This window comes from Nanorana parkeri, unplaced genomic scaffold, assembly GCF_000935625.1.
Source record: "Nanorana parkeri isolate BGI_ZX_2015 unplaced genomic scaffold, ASM93562v1 scaffold241, whole genome shotgun sequence".
Lineage (NCBI taxonomy): Eukaryota > Metazoa > Chordata > Amphibia > Anura > Dicroglossidae > Nanorana > Nanorana parkeri.
The window spans coordinates 731,451-755,885 of NW_017306509.1; the positions used below are offsets into that span (position 1 = coordinate 731,451).

The 24,435-nt window shown below is 37.8% G+C and overlaps 1 protein-coding gene across 4 annotated transcripts in view; it reads left to right on the forward strand.

Annotated features, from left to right (window-relative positions):
• LINGO2 (leucine rich repeat and Ig domain containing 2) overlaps positions 1-24,435 on the forward strand; it is a 277,251-nt gene that overhangs the window by 165,241 nt on the left and 87,575 nt on the right. For 2 of the 4 annotated variants that reach the window (XM_018556533.1, XM_018556534.1), the window contains exon 2: positions 21,375-21,476. The exons of the other annotated variants lie outside the window; for them this stretch is intronic. The gene's annotated coding sequence lies outside the window, so the exon portion shown is untranslated. The remainder of the gene's footprint in view (positions 1-21,374; positions 21,477-24,435) is intronic. 4 annotated transcript variants of the gene reach the window in all.

A 24,435-nucleotide genomic window follows, 5' to 3' on the forward strand; every position in this document is an offset into this window, starting at 1 on the left:
TGTTTTATTTAACACCAACAGAAATAGAGTGTATCTCTGTGTGAGGTCTTTGCTTTTATGTGAATTTAGTTTGCAACCACAAAATTACATTAGATCATTTAATTGTCTATGTTATTATTATTTCTGGGCTCATTTGTTCCTTTAAATGGTGCATTAAAATATTGCAGTATGTCTCTACTTTAGCATATAGCAAATAAATACTTTTTGCTATCAACATGATTTCAGGGATACTCGTTTCATGTCCTTTGTAGTTTCAGTAAGTCTCACTACGGGCTATGTTTAATATCTTTTTCTTTGTGTGTACAGAGAACAGATTAAGACAACCTCGGTCAAGTCATATCAAGTCCCTCAGGGAGTTAAGGGCAGTTTTTTGAAATTCACACAAGTTGTCTGTGACTTTCAGACTTGAAGGTTTCTCTCTGTTCATTTGTCATTTCTGCATACTTTTTTAAGACTACTGAATGGCTGTTACTCCAATTTTATTCATACAGTATGGTGAAGTATATGGATGCTAAAGCAAAATTGTATAGCAAAATACATGAAAGCATGCACATTTCCACTGGTATTTTATAGGCTTTTTTAAACACAGAATGAGTATGATATGTGATGACAGCTGGTGATTTTCACACATTAACTTTCCAAGGCACATATATAATAATGTGCAAATGCTGTAAATTGTTGTAATACTTACATTATTTTCCTTACCCACATCCCATTGAGTGTTCAGAAAAATATGTCTCTTCATTTTTCTTGGGCAGCCCAACTGATAGTGTATGTGCTTTGTTTAATTGTACTTGTTCCCAGTTGAATTGATTGCTGGAGAATGTGGAAATAATGTTTTTATAATTAGTCCCCACACATTAGGCACGGCTAAGGGGCCTTCTGTAACTTCCAACATACACAGATAAATAGTTTGAGAAGTCCTCCAAACATGATACTGCAGCTGCAAAACGTGCTATAGCTCAGGTCCATAGGTTTCATGCTATAGATAGACAGATAGTCATCACTACTCATGTTTTTGATTTGCAGCTTAGTGGCATAGACAGTTGTAGAGCACATCAGTATCAGCATGTTCTAACCTCAGGCAAGATTCTTTATTTCCCCATGCCACTGACACCAGTACTATACTTTAATCTTACATTTCATAAGCATTGTGAGCAAGATTTATCACATACATGACAATATCTTGGTAGATCATGTCAGTTATGCTGCCTTTGTGTGTTTTAATGAAGGCAATTTCTTTCAGTAGACAAGTGAACCTCTATCAGTCCAGAATCTGGTCACAACACCTTTTCTTCCCTAAATAGGTTAGGATATACAGTATATATATATACACACACAGTAGTATATAGAGGCTTTGCTTCATTTGTAGATTGGCATGGATCATCCATTGTGATTGGCATGGATCTACATCGGTGGATGAAGTGATTGACCTTGGGATTACATCGACATTAGACATTATTTGTTTTTTCATAAGCCCCTCTGCCTACAGACTTACACAACGACCAGGCCAGGATTGTGGGGAAGAGACCCTTGTCCTAATCGACATGGGGACAAGGTGCTTTTAAGGGGGGTCCCCCCTGGCAAAGCACCCTCCCCATGTTGATGGCATGTGGCCTGGTATATTTGCGGGGGGCGGGTGCAAGCTCGTGCCACCCCTTTCCTGCTCTGCCTGGCTGCTGCTCAGGTCAAGAGTCTTGTAAGGGTTTGGTATGAATTGGGGGGGGGGAGCCGAACGCTGTTTTTTTAATTATTATTGTGTCTGTGGACTGTGAAAAGGTAAAAATAAAAATATCAGTTTTTTTCTAATGTCAAAGTGCTGCAACAAAAAATTACTTTGTAAATGTAATTTAACTCATCTTAAATTAATTACAATTTCGGAATCATCCAAATCCGATTTTCAAAACGAAATGACTTTCAGACCCGAATACCAAGAAACTAAATAACGAAAAATCCGAAACAGACCAATTTTTTTTCTATCTGTTATTCCTTTCTATCTCTGTCCCTTCCTGTCTATATCCACCTTACCCTTTCATCCATCCATCCTTGTTAATGTTTGAATTACATATAGTAAGATAGTTAAAGTTTGCTAATATATCTCTTAGCAGGTATACTGTGTCAGCAGTCTTAAATAGTTACATATTTGTATGCATTACTTTACTTGTTTGATATGCAGACTGCAAACTGACCAAGATATCACTTTGCATTCCCAGCCTTACACACACAGTAATTAAGATGTTATGATTTTGCAGATAAGCCAAGATAATAGGTGAAGCTAACTACATCTGTATGTGCAAAATGATGTTTAATTCTCCCTGGTTGCAACTAAACACATCCAGTGACAAGAGCTGCCCTATAAAAATAATTCAATAGAGCATATATTAGTCCACTGACATGACAGTTTGTGTGAAGTTTCTTCATCTCGTGGGATGATAATTATCATTCGTAGGTAGCAGTATGCACTCTAATTTCTCTGGTAGTGTCAATTTAAAGTTATCATCTAATTAGTCTACAAAAGTCGTTTAAGTAGGAACAATGCAAAGTCTGGTAAACCATAAAACATGAGTAGAGCAAAAGCATCAATACCTGCAGTGAGACCTTAAAAAACAGAGATGATTTCCCAATGGGACTAATCACCATCAACATTATCCATACAGCTACCCTCTAATATAAACTTATAGTAAGTTTAAACCTCTGACCTGTTAAAACTGTTGGCAAGGCTTTAAACCAGTACCTGCAAATGGATTACATATGATCTTAGAGTTCTTAATCCGTACTTTGATTTTCCTTTACAATATCACCATTTTCTCTTTGTCAAAGTGTTAACTTAATCTTAAATAATACCTTCTTTTTCTGACATTATCTGCATTTAATTATTAAAGCATTTGTAGATTCTTTGCACGTGTTATGCAGCTCCAGTTTCAGAATTGTAAATCTAAAACGGGATGGAGAAGTGAGATGCATGCTAGCATGCATCCATCTCTTTCCCATTTAACAATAAAACGCATGTAGCATGCAAATACAATGAAACAATACATTAGCTATGAGTAGCTATTAGTGCTTTAGGAATCTCACACTTACCCTCCCTGTAACCATAACCCTCACCTTCTCTTGTAAACATCTCCGCTTGTTTGCATTCTCGCCTCTGTGGTGTTGGGAGCCTCTGCACCAAAGACCAAACTTTACAGCACCAAAAATCCTAGCACCAGAATCTACTAATTTTTATCAAAAATATGACTAATACTGTAAGCACCCAGCAGCTGCAGTCCTGTCCTTGTGGGGTATTAGTGAAAGCCTTGTATCAGTCTCTGTATACCCTTCTTTAGCTACACTAACGACCAGCCCCACTTCTCCCTGGTTGTCAAATAATATATTAACGCCACTCTGATAATGTTTCTGCAACTCAAACACAGTGCTTATCTGGATTGCCTATTCAGGGTAGCAGTAAGGTCACAGAATCAGGCATTTTTTTTAAACATTCACAGTCAGACCCCAAAGTCCTGAAGCATTTAAACAGATGGAACCACTGGATCCACCTATATTGTTAACCCAACAGTGAAATAGAGCAGATGATCCTGAAGGTGATTTTTAGGGTCCATTGTTTTGTAGAAACCTTCATAGTTCCTTCATTCTCATGGTGCAATAAACTTCTATAGAAGTTCACAGATAGAGGGTAGTAACTTAGAAGATAAATTGCATACTTCCTCTCTAATTTTACATACAACTCCACCTGGCCACTGGAGGTAAGAGCTAGCTTTCGATCAGTATTGGGTAGAGGTTCTTTGATAGTGGTGCCACATTTTTTATGGCATCATGTCTAAGGGCCGTTCACACCACAAAGAGTGTGTTCCGAACGCTCTGAAACGGACTTTGTGGTGTGAACCGGCTCTAAAGAAATGCCTGCTGTTTAATGGCATATCAGGTACGGGACAATGTTTTAAGTTGGTATGTTTATGCTAGAGAGAGACATTTTTAAATTCTTAGACAAGAAAAATAACTGACAACATTTATTAACGAGCAGAGAGAGCACTGAAGATCCGATTGCATGATCAGATCAAGGCAATTTCTAACATAATGGATTTTTATAATGAGCTAATATCTGCTTCTCACCCAGAGCCAAAGACAAATAAGGTGTTCTGACAACATGCAGATTCATTTCAGGGTATGCTAATTGCATAAAATATGTTATAGTCAGAGATAATATATTTTGGAACTGCTCTGCATTTTTTTGGTTGATTGTCAGCTGTCTCCGAAATGTCATGATATTTCGGTCGCATACAGTAATTTTAAATCCTGTTTTATGTTTCATCACTTGAAGATACAGTGGGAATGTTGTGAGTCTCACATCCTTGATCATCCTTATGCAGGGCTGTTGTAACTCATTACTAAAGCATGAACAAGGTTTGCCTAAACTGTCAACTAGTTACATAGTATTTGGGGTTGAATAAAGACATACGTCCATCAAGTCCAACCCATATAGGTCCACGCATCATCTCATTCTTAGGGATACTGGTATCCCTGGATATTACGGTCCCTCAAGAAATTGTCCAAACGTTTCTTGAACAATTCTACACTCTTGGCTGAAATCACTGCCGATGGCAGTGAGCTCCAGACCTTAACCGCTCTTACTGTAAAGAACCCTCTTCGCCCATTGTGCTGCAATTTTTTCTCCACCAACTTTAGGTGGTGGCCTCTAGTCTTTGTAATGGAGTTAATCTCAAACAGTTTGTTGCCAATGTTGCTGTCACCATTGAACATCTTGTACATAAAAATCATATCTTCTCATGATTTATTTCATATCAAACATATGTAAATCCTTCTGTTAATTATCTCTCCAAGAACTGTTACTAACGTCAAATGTACTTCAAGTATTTGATCCGTTCTTACTCCATGTTATTGTACAACCATTTTATTACACCAAAAATTTGTTTGTGTAAATCTCTGTTTATTGCAACAATAAAAAACTATTGAACAGAAAAAAAAAAAAAAATCATATCCCCCTTTAATCTCCTTCATTCCAGCGTAAACATGTTTAAGGTCAGAATCCTTGTCTCATAGCTCTGGTCCTCCATTCCGCTAATTGGTTTTGTTGCCCTCCGCTGAACTCTCTCCAGTTCAAGGACATCCATTCTGAGTACCGGCGACCAAAACTGGGCCGCGTACTCCAGATGTGGCCGAACCAACGATCTATATAGAGGCACAATTATAGACTTGTCTCTGCAATACATCCCCTTCTTAATACAGGACAAGACCCTGCTAGCTTTGTTTACCGCTGCCTGGCACTGCAAGCTACCATTCAGATTGTGGTCTACAATGACCCCCAAATCTTTTTCTATTTCTGACTTCCCTAGCGGCATACCCATGATTGTATAGCCTATTTGTTTATTTTTATGTCCAAAGTACATTACTTTGCATTTATCGACATTAAACCTCATCTGCCATAGTATTGCCCACTCTCCTATTTTATCCAGGTCCTCCTGCAATGTTATATTGTCACGATCCGTTTCTAGTACCCTCCCTATTTTTGTAACGTCTGCAAGCACGGAAACATGGCTATTTATTCCCTCCCCGATGTACTTAATGAATAGGTTAAACAGTATCGGGCCCAGCACAGATCCTTGAGGCACACCGCTCATTACACTAGCCCAGTCCGAAAAGGTGCTATTTACAGATACTCTCCGGACACGTTCCCGTAGCCAGTTCTCTATCCACTAGTTGCTAGTGGGAAACAGGTATATACTGTATATTGTAATATATAATAAAACAATGAGTCACTTTAAATCCAATTTCATATGACAAACAGTGGCGGCCCGCACCGGGCTGACACCAAAATGACTCACAGTCATTTTGGTGTCACCCCCCTCTGAAAAAGGTGTCACCCAGCCTCGGGACACCCCTGATTGTAAATACAAATATGCTGTTAGTTATAGTGCACTCTTTAAAACTAGAATCAAAGCTTGTTTAAATGAACAGTTATGCAGTGATTTGCAGTGACATTCCTTAAAAAGCACAATATTTTAAATACAGCTGCCTCAATCTGTTTTGTATGAGTTTTCTGTAGCTCTGCACAACAGCACTGGTTGAGGGGCTGGCAGCATTGTCAGCCAGTCATTGCTCCATGCATTTCAGTCCTGTCAGTCTAACATAGGGAATATTATCAATGAGGGAAGAATAAGTTATGACTTCATTAGTATGCTGCTACTTCTTTATTTTCCAGTAAGCAAACTGGGTCTGGTACATTTTAAATTTCCATAGCATGGCCACAATGTGAAACAACAACCAAGGTGAACTGGCAGGATGACCAGGTATTTAGCAAAATCATAGGCAATAAAAACTTTACAGGTTACATCTAGCAGAATGTCATATTTTTATGAGGGTGATATACACTATTTCTAAATATTGCGCTAATGAACAAAAGGACAAAACAGTGCAAGAAAATATTTAAAGACATTACATAACAGATAATTATCTACTTTTAATTATATAATTAACAGTAATATAACTGAGATTAAAAGTTGAAAGTGCTTGCAAGAAGGTGTTTACATACACAAGACAACCAGTCAAAGGAGCAGTTTGCAGAAGTGGTGTTGAAGTGTTTTATTATGCTCAGCAGACACACCCTTAATACCAATTTTCTGAATGCATCTATATTTCCAACTAACAAGGTTTTTCAGTCCTATGATATGTTTCTGCATTCCTTCTATCTGATCAGCTTTGTGTCAATGTGTCTTCCAGCTGGGCTATAATGTGTTACCTCCCATTAATGCCTAGCACAAACATAACATTTAAATGTGACCATTTTTACCACCAACTTGTGCAATTTGCAGAAATTAGGTGGCACTGTGTGTAATACGACATTCCCCATTCTCCACACTTGGGGTTCGTCAGACTTCATTAATATCACAACTGTCTAAGGTGGAAATTCCTTTGACTTTAGTGAATTTCCTCTCATTTTTTTGTTGCATCTCCAGGACAGGAAGTGAAGGGAAATTTCACCAATTGGACACAGGCAGTAAATCATAAACTGATGGGTTTTTACCCTTTTCTACTCTATCCAAAGCTTTAAAAAAGTGTACATACACTTTATCAGGAATGGCTAAGTAGCCCCTCTAGTTGCTTCTAAATAAGATTATTTTCTTTGAGAAAATGTACTCTTTATCAAGTTAATAGAAGACAACAGAAGCTACCACACCTGCAGCCATTTTATATATGTTTGTATAGCTAACTACCATCTAAAAGAAGTAAGTCAAATGAATGCTTACCCACCTTAGGGGGTTTATTGATGATGTCCTAATTGTGTTAATTTGCATTAAAATTGACATCTTTTTCAGACCTGACACCTAGTCACATTTTTAGCACTTCACCAGTTCAGTAAGTTAACAACATAAAGTCAATCACACATGTCTAACAGTAGAAATCTGTCAGTCATACATGGTGAAGCTCTAAGTAGGTTAGAAACAAAACAGAAGAAGGTTTCAGTATTATTCAGTTATATGTTTTTAGATCTCATGTCTTGCCTGATGGCTGTTATTATTGTTACTATTATTATTGCTAAAGGCTAGATTGGGAATATCTTTGGAAGATACTAAACATGTCAACATATTAAAGCAAATAAAATAATGTTTTACGGAAAACCTCAATGTGTACAAACACATACTTAAACTCAAAGTGCATAGTGAGCTGACTAAAGAGACTCTGTCACTAGAGGGAAAGGGAGCAATCTGTTGCCGGCATGAAGTGCAGCAGCAGCCTGCCAAACCTTCTAGTAATAGCTGATCTTAGAGTCACCATACACATTACAATCTGAGCATACAAATTGTATAATCAACTTTTACCAAAATTACCAAAACTATGTAATATGAGGACCTACCTAAGCTCTCCAATCAATTTGTATCTAATCGGGCAGGCCCTTCCACTACATAGTTGTTGGTAGATCTGAAGAAGATTGTACACCTGAAGGAGATTGTACAATCAGATTGTAATGTGTTTGGTGAATTTAAGGCACCTCTAATATTTGATACTTCCTAATAGTGCTCAAGCTTGCCCACCGTTTCCTCCTTCCTGCACATTCCTTTTGCCCAGTAAGGCTGACCATGACAGTGATGGACAATAGAATCAAGCAATATTAGATGGGTTGATTATTAGGGGTTACCATATCCCATAATAACTTACTAAATCCAACATGAATTCAAACACAGACTTGTAAGGTACTCATGGACAATGTATGACAATTGCTCAATCTTTTTTATTTTAATACACAACAGTCTAAAATAATAAAAATGTGTAGCATACAAAAGAATAAACATGGCTCATTTGAAGTAACTGCATTTGGATGGAAGTGACGCGTTTCACAGATATTCTGCTTCATCAGGAATATCTGAGGCACTATTTAAATATATGACAGAAAATGGTTATTCCATACTTACCATAATTTTCCTTTTCTGGCTCCTCCTCATGTCAGCCTACAATGGGTCAATTCTGCCCTCTTGACCCCCTATAGGACAACCCTTCTAAGTGTATAAAACACCCCTCATCTAAGCACTTAGCATTCCATAACTAGACCTTATGACGGCCAAGGGCTGTCTAGCTGACATGAGGAGGAGCCAGGAAAGGAAAATGATGGTAAGTATCAAATAAAAATGTCTGTATTCCTGGCTCTCCTTATGTGAGACTACGATGGGACGTAATAGCAATGTCCAGGGGGGAGAAAAGCAATGGAAACAACCAACATGCTCTCTGGACTAAACCTGACATCTAACCTATGATGTTTGAGGATAGTTTTTGGCGTGCTCCAGCTTCGGATAGTTCCCTCCTAGCAGATTCAAGAACTGAAAGAACCTGATATTATAATATATTATATTTAATACTCAAAAACTAAAGTCAGAATGGCAAGTAGGTACAAAGATAATGGTGAAATTTATATTACCTACTTCTGACAACCACTGTTTTTTTTTTACTTACAGGGTTATTCACAAAGCTGCCGAAGGCAGGCGAGTGAATAACCGAGCCGAAGTGAACAGAGTCGAACGACGTGCGGCTATTCACTCTGGCTCAGTACGGCTGATTTCATGTTCAGCTGAGCCGAAGTGCAGAGGGACAACATCTGGATCAGCTGATCCGAAGCTCCGGAAACTCATTTGCTGCCGTTGCCCCTATTCCCATAGGTCCTGAACGGCAATGAGTAAATAGCCGAATGCCGCCTAGCATCACCGAGTACCGAGCAGTACCAAGCAGAATACAAAAGAAGTAAAATGAATGGAAAAAATGTTGAAAAATGTATTTAAAAATGTAAATAAATAGGAAATTTTAAATAAAATTAAATTATTTCAAAGAGAAGAAAAAAATAATAATAATGAACAAAGACAACTGTTTCCTATTGGCCGACACCTGCCAGAGACTTCTAGCAGGTAGCGGCCAATGAATAACAACTGGGTGGAACCGGCTGTGACGTCACAGCTGGCTCCATCCAGTTGTTATTGTTTAATGACAGATCAGCGTCCCCAGGTCATTTGGGGGAGCTGATTTGTCATTACAACTGGGCCGAGTGAGCCGTGAGATCACGGCTGGCTCCGCCCAGCTGTCATTTGCGTGGAGATTGGTCGGCTTCGGTCGACCTTTCTCCACACTTTGGCTGTCGCTTCGGCTCAGTCGAGCTGAAGCATATTCCTTCGGCTCGGCTGCCTTCGGCTGCTGTACAGGCTATTGTGAATAGCCCGTACAGCAGCCCTTCGGTTTGTCTGAACTGAAGGGCACAGGCGGCCAAAGAGAGCCGAAGGATCAGGTGGAGCTATGGCAGGATCCTTTGCCTCCCTCGTGAATAACCCCGTAAATGCTGTTCCATGTAATATAATGATTGATGGTAAAATCTGTGTAGGGGGTAATCATATACATAATAACCATTAATAATATTAAAGGAGAACTATGAGGTGAGTGCTTTTCACTCACCTCATAGTTCTAGCCGACCTGTGACAATGAGACTGTCACAGGTCGGCTCAGTAGATTGGGAGGTGAGCGAACACATACCGGGTTCGCTCGCCTCTCGATCCTGTCACGGCTCTCTGCCGTGACAGGGGGAGGGGCTGGATTCCCCTCTCCCCACTCCGATCTGCCAGCGCTGACTGGCGGAACGGACGGGGGAGGGGGCGGGTACAGCTGGCTCTGCCTCTAGATAGATATACTGAGCTTAGGGTAATGGGAGGACGCTAGTTTGTGTCCTCCCGTTACCCTAAGGAGAACTATGGGGAAAACACTGACCCCATAGTTCTCCTTTAACTCTAAATACAATCCTACCATTGTTAAATAATATCTGGTCAATGGAGGTTGCACATAATTCAATAGGTATTTTATTATATTATATAGAGAAGCATAATGTAGAACAATAATAATACATTTTACTAATATTACATTTACACTGGGTAATAGAACCAGTTTTGTAGCCAGTTTATGGCTCATTGGCATTTGATATCAGTGTCCAGTTTTTGGTACTTCCCTATTAACTTTGTGCTTTTATTATGAACAAGTCAGGACCTAGTTTGAACTTAAATGATTTATATGTACTAGCTGATTCAGGAAAATCCGTTTACTTTGGCTCATCTAATATTGATAATAGTAAAGGAGTTTCTTGTTTTCTTGTGTTTATTATTCATACATCTGGGAGCAGAATTCCCAGTAGGATTTGCTAATACAGTATTTTTAACTGGTTTATTTATGACTGCAAGCAGCTGGTGCTACCACTATGCCAGTAATATAATTCGGGCATAGCAGAAACCTTAGGGCACAGTCAAAAAGAGAAATGGCTTCAGCAGTTATCATTTAACCCTTTTATTTCATTTGGTCTAAGTTAGATAATGTTGTTTCTGGGTCTTGTAACTTTTTTAGACTCATGGTAAGTACTGGAGGAATCACTGGCAGAACTGTATGCGCAAAGGCTCAGTTGTTTGCAGATTTAGGCAGGTCTGGGTCTTTACTTTGTCTTCTTTTGTCCTCTGCCTACCTGTCATTTGTTTATGTAGAGACTTCTGTAAGTGCAGTATGAGTGGTGGACTCATGGAAGTTATTTGTTACACTCTGTGTGACACAGTTGACAGAGCCAAGAATTCCAACAAAGTGTTCTGGAGTCCCCCAGAAATACAAGAGTTGAGACCAGCAACATACTTCCCAAACTGAAATTTAAATTTGTAGGGGATTGACCTTTTAAAGTGCAGCTCTAGTGAAATTTTTTTATATTGGATAGGGTGCGAAAGCATCAGATTCGTAATACTTTGTCCCCATTGGGGAGATTTTACCTCACCTTTCCCTTTCATGAAAATCATCACATCAGACAGAGAGTTAAATCTACCCAGTGAGGACAGCAATAAAAGCTTAACTAAGAATATTGATAAAACACTTGTGGGCTACATTATACAGATGTTTAACAATGGAGATGGATACCGTCATATATCAACTGAGAAAGGGAATGTGTTCAAAAAGGCTTGCACAGTCCACCACATATAATTGTCTATAATCCACTTTTTAATAATGTAAGATAGTTAATACCAGCTACACGTGTATTAAAAAAAAAAGAATACTTTGTAAATAACAAATTTGTATTAATGGAAATCCGCCACAGGGATAAACAGTCTTATACAGCAGGAATCCAAAAGGAAGTATAATACTACCCATTAGCTATCCATTAATCATTTGTCTAGTTAGAGGCATAGTCATGGATGTAAACTTGAACGTCCAACAAATTCCTCCATACACAGCTTCAAACAGACAAATTAACATCACTTTATATAAAATAGTGATAGGTGGAATATCCTACACTTCGTGGTGACCCATATAGCAAGTTCAAAATTAGGTGTGTCCTCTAAAATAGTAGTATAGTACATCCAGTGTATCTTGTGCAATAATACAAATGGTTTGCAAATGAAATTGTCTGGCCAGTAATCTGTACATAGGATGTGTGTTGAAAAATCTGAAGGTAAAGGATTAGCAAATTCTGTCACCTATTTTGTTATCCATATACACATTGGATTTGGTCAGTATAAACTTATATTTTGTGGACCATATCAACAGGTGAATACAAGCATTAACTGTGAAGGTGTATATAATTATACTGTTTTACCATCAGACATCACATACACACTAAATAGTTAAAAAGATGCATATCCTTGCATGTCCTGTGGCACAGTTGTAAACCACATGTAAGCATAATAGTATCTCTGTTCGAAGCACAGTTCATCCAAGTGGATGAACTGTCGATGAAGTAGGTCAAATGGAGGGAGAGGATGGCAAATGCACCATGTGGGAAGGGGAAGGTTATGCTCAGACACCAACAGCATGTTGCTGATGCATTTTGCAGATGATCATCAACACAGGTGCATTGATAAAAAAAAACTTGACAGTGGGTCTAACCTTTCCCCATGCTTTCCAAAAGGCAGTTGCAGCCTCTGTAACCACTATAGTGCTACTAATGGCCAATAAAAAGGCAATTAAAAAAAAAAGATAACTCTGAAGAGATAAAACATTCATTCAGAATTACTACAACAAACACTAGTATTGACGTTCAATCTGATGTATTTAGTATAGTCATGACTTCGGAAATGGTAGATAACAATAAAATGTTAATTTGAATTTAGAAGGACTTTTACAGGTCTTTTTATATTTCAACTCTGCATGCCCAAGATATCATTAACATTATGATGTCCTTATCATGAGCAAAATTGTTCAACATCATGATGTTTTTCACCTTCATGGCATATTGTGTTAGTTTTAATTTTAACTTCATGTATGCGTAATTTGCTCTTGCCTTTCTGGTGCAAGCCCTTGATAAAGTCATTTCTAATGAGGTGACTCAGATTCTACAGTGTGAATGCTTTGATATAGACAGACCAATAGACGTATATGCATGGTTCATTGTTCAATTATCTGCTCTCTGTATGTGTTTACTACATTTAGTTTCATATGCACTACAGTACATGGGGAAAAACTCACCTGCTATTAAATAAAAAAACAGTAATTTCACAAACATTGAAAATGTTTTAAAAACGGTTAGCTAGTAAGGGCTGCCATAATATGGTTAGATCTTCAAAGGGAACCTGTCAGGTGAAAAATATAGGACCTGCTATGGTTTAGCTGTTTTTAAGGTGCAAGTACTGGTGCCTGAAGCTTGCACTTTTAAAAAGCTTTTGAACTTAGTTTAAACTTTCGTCTAAATGTTTTAACTTTAGTTTAAACTTTGATCAATGGGCAACAAAACATTATCTTTGGAACTGCACCCCATCATGATCAGCCTGACTCTTCCCCCCGACTCAGTTGATGTATGTATGTGATAAACACATGTGGGCTGATGTATAAACGCTCTGCCCAGGGAATAGTGGCAGAGAAGCATAAAAATGTACTATGCTCCTAAGCTCCATCTAGTGGTAGGAATGCCATGTGACTTAGGGGTCTATTCACGAAGCTGCCGAGGGTAGCCGAGTGAATGACCGATCTGAAGTGAAGTGAGCCGAACATAAGATCGGCCGAAGCTACGGCCAGATCCTTCGGCAGCTTCGTGAATAGACCCCCTTAGTCCTTTCCTCTTTATATTGGGAAGGGCTGGCACGTTACTGTAGAGGTCTGGAACATCTCTGACTATAATACATATTATTATAAGTACTAAGTCATTATAAGTACCCATTTTTCCAAAAAAGTAACCACTCATAATGGGTACACAGCCATTACATGTAGTACTACATGGCAGGAAACTGATATCACATTCCTTGCATCTGTAAAGCATTTTAAACTAGTTGGCTATGGAGAACTCTGGAGAGATTTCATGTGTTTACAATCAATATGCAAAGATGTTGAAGATCGCTGATATACGATATTTTTATGCATGTTGACTTGATCTTAAATACCCATGTGGATTCCCCAGCTCACAGCAAGTGTTTTAGAAGTTACAATGTATTGTTGATCTTGTTTATCTTTACTTTTTGACATTATGTTTTTATTTTAAGCATATACAACAATTTTTTAACATTTTCTATTAAAGTGGACCTTTACCCATATCTTTAAAAATGTTTTAATGACAATATACAAACACATACTTCTAGATAATTGCCTGCTTTGTATACCTTGTTTCTCTTTTCTTCCCCAGTCTTCTGACAGTGGCCATGTTTACTAAGGGCACATGTGACTAGACATGTGACCATGTGACCATGCACATCATCTCAGTGGAGGAAAATACATTTCACTGAGATGAAATTTCCCAACAATGCTCTGCTGAAGGCAATACAATCACAGTGTGCATTGCGTTGGCAAACTGAAGTCATTTGCACTTTCAAAGCAGGAAGTGAATGCTCTGCAAGTGTAAGTATTTCAAAATCACAGCATTTTACACCTGACACATCTATGTTATTATTAATAATCATTAATACAAAAAACAGTGCTCAGATCAGTTGTGTTACTTTTCAGTAACATGCCATGTACACCCTTCCTAAAGCTGCCCACAAACTTCCCAATTTCAAACTTCCCAATTTTTATTATTGATTCCGCCAGTTTGAACATTGCTAATATCATCTGAATAGTGTATGGAGTTGACAACCATACACAAAAAGGCTCCTTTTACATACAGTCATGTGAAGACCACATGCAAATTGTTGTTCTTTCAATATATATGAATAGACAAATATTACATCATTACAGTGTCTATAGGTAAAGGTGATGTACTTGAACAAATGACATGTGACTTAGGGGTCTATATCACTTGACATTGTAAGGGATATATACAAAAGGGTGAAGAGTTTGGAGAAGGCCGGAGAAATGAACAATTTAGGACAACATAGCTGGACTGGAAAGTGAGCTGCATTGGAGAATTTTTTCAAATCAGCTATTTTGGCCTAGATTGTTCACTTCTCCTGCCTTCTCCAAATTCTTCACCCTTTTGTGAATAACCCTGCGTGTATTCTTTCTCCTAATCTAAATTAATGAAACAGCACATTTCTTACATGGAAACAATAAGTACAACCCTACATTCACCACCACTTCAAATCCTTGAAATTAGAATCAGAATATGTGCCAATGATTAGAACATCCTTAAAAAGTATGCAGGTGGAACCTGTCTTATTTAAACCCCTATTGACATGTGTGGTGTCATAGGGCCAAGATCAGAAGAGCTCTCTAAGGCCCTAAGAAAGAAGGTTGTGGATGACTATGGGCCTGGCAAAGGATTTAATAAGATCACCAAATTATTTAAAATCAATTATTCCACTGTAAGGGAAATGATCTTCAAGTGGTATAGATTTCAAACAACTGCTGGTTTGTCCAGGACTGGCTGCTCCAGCAAATTTAATCCCAGAGCTTACCTTTGAACCCCAAAATTTCATCATGGGATCTGCAGGTAACTCTTGCATCAGTTGTTGTCACTTTGAATGGATCAACAGACAATAGGGATTACATCAATTTAACCTGCATGGAAAGTGTTGCAAGAAAAAGCCTTTGCTGTCCAAAAAGAGCAAGAGTACAGTACAGTTTTACTGTGAACATTTAAGCATGGACCAGGCCTTCTGGAACAATGTGCTGTGGACCGATGAATTCAAAAAATAGTTGTTTGGCTGCATGAAAGATAGTGCTTCAGGAGAAGAACCTCATACCAACTGTGAAGCACAGTAGATTAAGTGTTATGGTTTGGGGTTGCTTTGCTGCTTCAGGGCCAGGGCAGCTTGCGGCTATTGAATTAACTTTGAAGTATGCATCATATCAAAGTGTGCCTCATGATTTTTCAACACGATAATGTTCCGAAGCACACAAGAAAATCCACTAGGGAATGGCTCAAAGAGTAGAAATGGAGAGTTATGGAATAGCCTAGTCAAAACCCTGATTTGAAATAAACTGAAATATTGTTGGGATTTAAAAAAGGCAACTCATGCAAAGAAACCCACAAACGTCTTGCAATTGAAGAACTGCAACTGAAGACGTTATGTGTGGAGTTGATGTCGGAGGCTGAGTGGTCACTTAAGCCCAATCCTTAAAAGAAGTAATTTATGCTAAAGGGGCAATGCCAGCTTCTGCGGCTAAGGGTATACTTACTTTTTTGCTATTGCGGTTTTTATATTTTTGCTGAATAAATGAATGAAAAGGCTAATTTTTTTCAGTTTTGTTTTTTTCAAGTATATCACCTTTTTCTCTAGACACTTTATGAATAAGGATCTAATGTTTCTCTGTTCAAATATGTGGAAAAGGTCAACAATTTCCATGAGGTGTATTTCCTTTTTCACGTGACTGTAGATCTTAGACATTTGATAGCATGTGTAAATATTTCTGTGGCTATACTTATTTTTGCCACTGAAAGGGCACAGTCCTTTCACTATCTAGGGGGAAGGGTTTTATTGTTGTAGAGTCCCTGCTAGGGAGATCGCCCTCTCTGCTTGTCCTGGTGACCATTGTCCCCGAGACAGAAAGTAACATGAAACCTGACATTTTACAGATATCACTAGAAAAAAAGGTGAGGGCAAATCTTCCTATGGGCACACACGTTCCAGTGACATTTGTCCAAGAGGGGTCCTTTGTAAAGGTTTCCTCTCACTTTCTGTTGTGTCTCTAGGACAGAAAGTGAAGAGAAATATTACCAATGGGCACAGACAGTAAAAAAAACTGACAGGGGTTTTAACCCCTTCCTACTCTTTCCAAATAAAAAATGAACATGTTATATATATTTTTGTTAGTCTGTGTTAATATATGCAAACAAATGCAGATTATCTGCAAAGGAGAACTATTTTGGACCTCTCTTTCAAGAATCCCCAATTTTTCTGCAGAAATGAAAGATTCAGTCATTAATGCACTACATTATATAGCTCGTTTTATTATATAGCTCGACTCATTCTCATTATTCCAAAACAATATGCATGTTTGTTCCCTACCTGGACAACTCATATGTGTCAGTATTTACCCTTGTGGTAGAACAAAATGGGGTATTAGAATTTTTGTTTAGGGAATCCTACTGATATACTTCAGATTCTATGTGCCCATGCTATTTGTGCTTCTATAGGTAAACACCATACATGTTAATCTGATAAAATGCATATGTTTAGTTAAAGCTGAACTCCAGGTAAACAGCTAAATACGTAAATAAAGTACATATTGTGAAAGTTGAGGTTAGACTGGATGGCAGGGTCATGATGGAAGGTAATGGTGTTACCTAGGGTTCTCACCTATATAGGGCGAGAGACTCTAGTATATGTGTCTAGTAGAAAGAAAACAAGATTTTTAGTTTTCTCAGGGTGTGGCAAGTCCTGGTCTGGGTCCTGAGGTTTTGTAGAGTTTTAGGTGGGATGAAGCCTCCAACCTAGGTCCACATTATTAATATTAATAAATATAAAATGCATGGAAGCCCTACGAGTCCTTGGAAGCACCACATTAAAGCCAATTCCCACAATATATAAGAGCTGTTTTACCATGTGTATAGTGGTGCACTGTTTGTTCATTTAGAGCAGTTGTCCTTAGCTTCTCTCCTTAAGGTCTACTAACAATGAGCACATTTCTCACTTCCAGGAACATTTATAATAATTAGTATTACATTAATTATCTCATCGGTGAGCTGGAGAAAAAAAACCCTGAAAGGTATGCGCTGACAAAGGCCTAGAGGGCCAGAAAAAGACCACAGTTTTATATAAGCTTATTTAAACCTTAAGATTAACTCTTATTATGTTGTCACCTTAGTTAATATAACTTGCATTGAAAAGTCTTTGTGACCGTGTTACATTGGTGTACCCCTAAATTATAACCATGCCACTTTATACTGACATTCCTGCCTGCGTTAGAACATGTAAATTACAGATTTCTCGAAACCCATTTTAACAATTCTTATCTGGTTAATTTTGTAGAATGAAAATCACTAAAATAAACTATTTAACTGTCAACATTTCCTGCTCACACAATGTTAGATATTATAACATTCATTATGTATTTTCACTCATTCTTTAAAAAGAGTTTTGCTGCTTTTAGCCAATTATTTTACTTTTTTGTTATGTTTTAAATTATACAGTGCACTGTATTCCGGCATTTCTGGAAATAAAATGTCATATAGTAATGAATAAAAAACTAAACAATCAACATTTTAATAGCATTAATTATCTATTTTGTTTAATTTTGCTTGTCAGCAGTGAGTAATCTTAAAGCTGAACTCCAGACAGATATAAAATATACTTATTTATGTAACTATGTTTTCATTAAATATCATCAAACACATTTTTTAAATACAAGCAGTGTAAGGGAGTGAATTTGACTTGGTATCAGCCTTTTACATCTCCTCTACAGCAGAGTTCAAACTGGTAAAGAGAGAAGCAGAACAAGGAACCAGTCATCTGTGCAGCAGTGCTCATGTGCTAACTAGAGGCACAATGATAGGTGGAGAGAGCAGAATTATGTAAATATTAGTCTACTGCTTCACCTTTTATTGTCCAGTCACAGGCTGAGGGAGAGACAAGACCTGGCAAGACATGAATGTTTTTTCATACCTGCAGTAGAGAACACTTGGGTCTTTGGTCTTGTCATATTAATCTATGCTATATGGCAGAGCTGTATAAATCTCAAAACGGGATAAAAAAATAATATATATATATTTAAAGAAGAGAGGTTCACTCTCGAAAGCTTGTCTTTTATATATTTTGTTAGTCCAAGAAAGACAAGAAAGGTATCATTGCACACTGCAATACTTCATTTTTGGTTTTTTTTCACATCTTGTCTACTGGACTACTACGGCTTACCCATTCATCAGATATCACAGTCTCCCTGACTGATGTGGGGCAGCAAGCGACCTGTAGAACTTCTGCATGTACATTCCTTAAGTGGAGTGGTCATCTCTATCGCTATTGGTTTTTATTTTCATATATAATGTGTATATATATATATATATATACTTTTTTTTGCAGTAATGTTGAACTCTGGCATAAGCAAATATTGTCTAAATGCAAGGGCCATGTGTATTGTTGCTTGAATTTTTGTATGCTTTGTATATTTTTTCCAGATCTGTGCAGTAATCCAGTCCAGCCTCTATGCAGGAACTTCCTGTAATACAGACCAGTCACTGCTCCTCTCTCAACATGTGCAAGGTGACTGGTCATTTACTCTATTGTTTTCTGCAGGCAGCCGGTAGTGGGTGGGGTCTGCTGGGCCCCTCCCACAGCTCTGCTTTCAGCACAGTGATGATATCACTACCACTTTTGCAAGCTCACACCTGGGTTTGCAAAGGCATTTCGTGCATACAAAATAGATTTCCATTCTTTGTGGCTAATGAGGAATAGATTTTAATGAAAGATTTTGTGCCTGTAACAGCTTTTTAAGTTTTTTTTTTATTTAGCTGGTACACTGCAAATTTGGTGGTTGCATTTTGTCTAGCTACTTTGCAGTAAAGACTGCCAGCATTGGCTACCTAGCAGAGAAACACTGCAGCTAATGCCTGACCAGAGCCTTGCAATCTCCTTGTTGTACAGGAATATGAACCAGGTGAATATAGGAAGGCACATTTAAAAGGTATGTCTACAGACCCTTGCCTGTGTACAGATCCTTGCTGACAGGGAGGGAGAGAAACACTCAATATACAATAAATGTTTTCCAGTGAATATAAAAGGTAGGAATGCCTCAGTCACAATGTAAAATAATCCACAGGTGTGTATTCATACACATATTTTTTTATAATACATTACAATATAGACAAGAACAGAGAAGAAATAGTAAACATGAAGCTTGCTGTTAAATATCTTGAGAAAAGGAGTCTGCCTTCATTGCACCTTTAAAGGTGTTAGACATGACAAACACATTTAAGCAGTTAAATCATTCAAAATTGGCCCATACTGATAGACTGTACTTTTCATGAGCAGCTATTGTAAGCAATGAGTTGGTTGCAATGCTTTTGGCAGGTCAAGAGAGAAACATTTTCAAGTCACCAAATTGGACGTGCCTGTAAAGAGTTTACATTGCTCCACTCTGCGTTTATATACATTCATATGTCATAAATATAAAAGGTCCCTACTTCCTCTAACTCCCATATGAACATCATCAGAATCCATTGTCTGTGTACAGTTATACTGCCATGTTAGATTCTGGCAACAGGGTATGCAGGCAAAATTGTAAAAAAATCACATGCTTTTTTTGGTGACTTTTTTTTACTATCTTGTCTCATTGATTTAATACTGTTAAACTGTTAAACACACATTAGTCAAAGGCAGAAGACTAAATATGTAAAAAGATAGTCTCATTTAATTTACCCCAATGTATGCCCCAATTGGGCAGTCCCTGGTTCAAATCCCAGCCAGATCACTATATGCAAGGAGTTTGCATGTTCTTCCTGTACTTGCATGGGTTTCCTCCCACACTCCAAAGACATGCTGGTAGGTTAATTAGCTCCTCTCTCAATTGGCCCTCTATGTATGTATGTGAGATAGGGACCTTAGATTGTAAGCTCCATGAGGGTAGGGACTGATGTGAATGTGCAACTGTGTAAATTGGCAGCACTATATAAATAACTGAAATAAATAATTAAAGTGAATATTCCTTATACTATAAGTATATACTATATACTTATACTATATGCATAAAAATACCTTATTTGTATATCTTTTGAACTTATAAAAATAATAATGATCTGTGATAATAAATTCTGCATTCAGAAGCAAATCTTACAAAAACCTACTATGAGCAATAAGTGTTAACCGGCAGATTAAGGCAGAAGTAAGGTTTGTGGGTTTTGCTACTGTATAGTGAAACCCACTAACTTGAGATAGGTGCAAACAGCAGGCAAAAAAATGTGTGGTGCCAAGACGCTGCCACTTGCAAGATTCTTTTATTTTTATTTTAATGAAATAATAATGATATAGCTTTGAATACAAATATGTTGAGATGCTGAGTTATCTTAACTTATCATTTAAAGAGAAAGCAACAGCCACAAGCGCTTAGCTAGTCTCTGTAGTAACATTTTCCTCATGCCACCAATAGGCTTTGAAGCTGCCTGGTGCTTGACCTGACCTTCACTATGTCTCATACTATGTTTTCTGCATTCTCTACATAATTCATTTTCTACACGTGGATTCCAGCATTCGGCAGCACCATTACAGCTCTGTGCATTTCTTAGATGTCATGTTTCAAAACCAAGTCTTGTGCACTAGCAACTCTCAGGTTGTCTAATTAAGACAGAGTCAGTGAATGGATATGTGTGTATGTACTGAGGAAATTGACAAATGCCAATTCAAGAGGGATATACAAATGGAAGTATTGTATACATTATTAATCTTTAAAAGTCAATGTAGAACATGTTTTTTTCCCTCTATTCCAAGGCCACTGCAGACCTGTAAAGTAACATTTGTATAATCTGGCTCTCATTCCACATTTAATGTATGCAATTGTTTCTCTTCCAGGATATACAGCTTGTGCATACATGGATTTATCTATGTCATGATAAACTGATGATCTCCGCAATGCTGTCACCGACAATTCATTGATGCCGCAAAGTATTTTTAGTAAGTTGCGTGGGAATTAGGGATTTGTCCTTTTTTTTTTCCTTGTCAGTTGTTGAGTTATTACCTGTGAGTGGTGTCTTTCTGTCATATGCAGTAGCATTTACTTAATAATTATTTTAAAGGGATTTTGTATTGTTTCAGGAAATAAAATCCCAATGAATAAGTCTGTGTGGCAAAACAGAAGGATTTTTCCTTTCCTTCTTCCTAGCCATTTGGCATTGGCATGTTTATTTTCTGACTCAATGCAAAATAAGTCCATATATAGGAATGGCTTGATTTAGTTACTATGCACTAGAATAAATGCCTGTGACCAGATCACTGGAGAATTGGATTGTTGAGAGATTCATTCATACATACATACTTAGGATTAGAGTGTCTCTAGGTCTTTAATGTCCAAGCCATACTGTCTGCTCAAAGAACGAAAAACTCTAATTGATAATGGCATATGCATCATATTTGGCCTGTATCAGATTGATTTTACCGCTGTGGTTGTGTGATGTCCTTTCGGCAGAAATCAAATATTGCTCAGGAAGTCATTTGTTTACCCCAGAAGGGTTCTTCTGGGTTTAAGTTTTTATAAAAAGTGGAAAATCTGTAAAAATTAAATACAGATACTTAGATATAATTACGAAGAATAAATGATATATTTTAAAGATTTATGATTTTCTTTTTTTTCTAACCTTAATAATATATGCAGTTTGTTTGTTTTATTTTGGAGGATTGTTACAGTTTACATACAGAATTAGTTAGTTCATAGGTCTCTTCACTTGTTCACATTAACATACATAATAACTTTAGAGCATATCTAATAGCATCTGCTTAGATATGGAAGACTAAAAACATGAGCATCAGATATTGTATGTGTGTATATATGAATGCATGTATAAAAGATATAAAAACACATTTCTGAAACTGATTCATCACTGGTGGGAGTTGAAGTTCTAGGGATTTGAAGCAGCATGGCAAAATGATAAATTAGATTTATAATGTGTAAAGTAAATCAAATGATGTGAAAAACTGTCTGCATTGCCTCACAGCAATCAGTCAGATTTCAATTTTTCAGCTGTCATCTTTCCAGTGCATGATTGATTTTTAACTGGTAACTTTGGGGCAACACAACTAGGCTTATGTATCGAAGGGCCTGTGAACCTGACCTGGCTTAAAAGGTAACAACAATGCTTGTGTAGTAACTTTGTGGTACCAGCATAACCTGTATTATACTTTAAATCAATCCCTGTGTTTACTATGAAACTACTTAAAAAAAAAAACTAACTGATCAAAATAGAAATAAAACTCTCTTTTTATTTATTTTTACATCATTTGTCAACAGATTACTTTGAAAATTAAGATATTTTTGAATGGCAATTTAGCTAAAAGAAAGCCCAGTTTGTCCTCCAAAACAATGTATTTATAAGTTATTTTAAGTAATGACAAAGTTGTCACCCAATAAACAGGCTCATAGTGGAAATGTAAAAAATGATTAAGTCCATAAAGAGTATAAAGGTAAGAGACCTGAAGTGGTTAAAGCAGAATTAAAAATTTTATTAACCTATAGTGGGGCTACCCCCGCACTGCAAGGGTTAACTGCTCGTTTTGGTCTAGGTAGAATAATAACAGAGTTATACTGACCTGATGCCCCTAGCCAGCCGGCACTTAAAGTGGACCTTTACCACCATTCTCTAAAAATCACATCCGCATGCAGCTCTGCATGCTGATTTAAAATCATCTTACATTCATTAGTTACACAAACATGTTTTTCATTTACTTACAAATAGAATATATCCACTTCCTGGTCCACTTTGGCACAAATGGTGTAATGTGCCCAAGCATTGCATCCTGGGAAGGTTACATCAGCAGTGCATTGGTGGTAAATCTCATCTGTAATCTTATCAGATCACAGGGAAAGGCATTTTCCTCTGCTGAGATGATGTACATGGTCACATGTCCTAGTCAAATATCTCAGAGTTTCAGGAAGTAAAGGGAGAGCTAGTAATCTGCCCTTAGTAAACATGGCCACTGCCAGAAGACTGGGAAAAATAAAAGAGAAATAAGGTATGCAATGAATACAAAGTCTGAAATTATCTAGAAGTATGTGTTTGTAGATTGCCATTACTAAACATTTCTAAAGGTGTCTTTGTTGTTATTTTAAAGATATGGGTTAAGGTCTTTAAACCGGTTCCTGGAGCCTCTCTCCCCCTCTACTGCAATGGTCTAAGGATCCTCGAGTCATCACGTCCAATACAGTGTATAGGTCATGATGCCGGGGGGCATGCCATCACTACAGCAGAGGAGTAGACAGGCTGGAGGGAGCACTGTCACAGCCGGCCGGCTCGGAGAATCGGGTGAGTATATCTTTGTTATTTTTTTACCCTAGACAAAAACGAGCATGTAATACAATTTTTAACTGGAGTTGTTTTTCTGAAGCCTTTGCAGAGAGATTATACAAACAGATTGTAGTTTGTGTGAAAATGTCAAAACATGTACTTGCATGCACCAGGGTAAGTGCTCATCAGTGCTGTTGTTACATTAGACACTTTATAGGCCAGGCCAGTATCACTTTAACCATTCTAATCCAAACCTGCACAGGTGACAGATTCTAATTGCAACTGAAGAATGAAAATGTGAATCTTACCGAATGCTATGGGGCAATACAGACTAGGGCTGCAACAACTAATCGACATAATCGATTATAATCGATTATTGAAAAAAATTGTCAACTTTTTCAATAATCGATTAATCGGCTTCCGATCAGTTGGCCCTGTTCACAGCTCCACACGCTGTGCGCCGTACCTCCTCCCCACCTCACGCTCACCGCTGCCAGACCCGCCCGCATCCATGCTCCACACGCCGCACACTCACCGCCCACCCACATCCACGATCGGCACAGGGACGCGGGGAGATGTAGTAAGGAGGAGCAGGTGTGGGGTGATGACAGCCGCCGATAGACAGGCCCGATCTC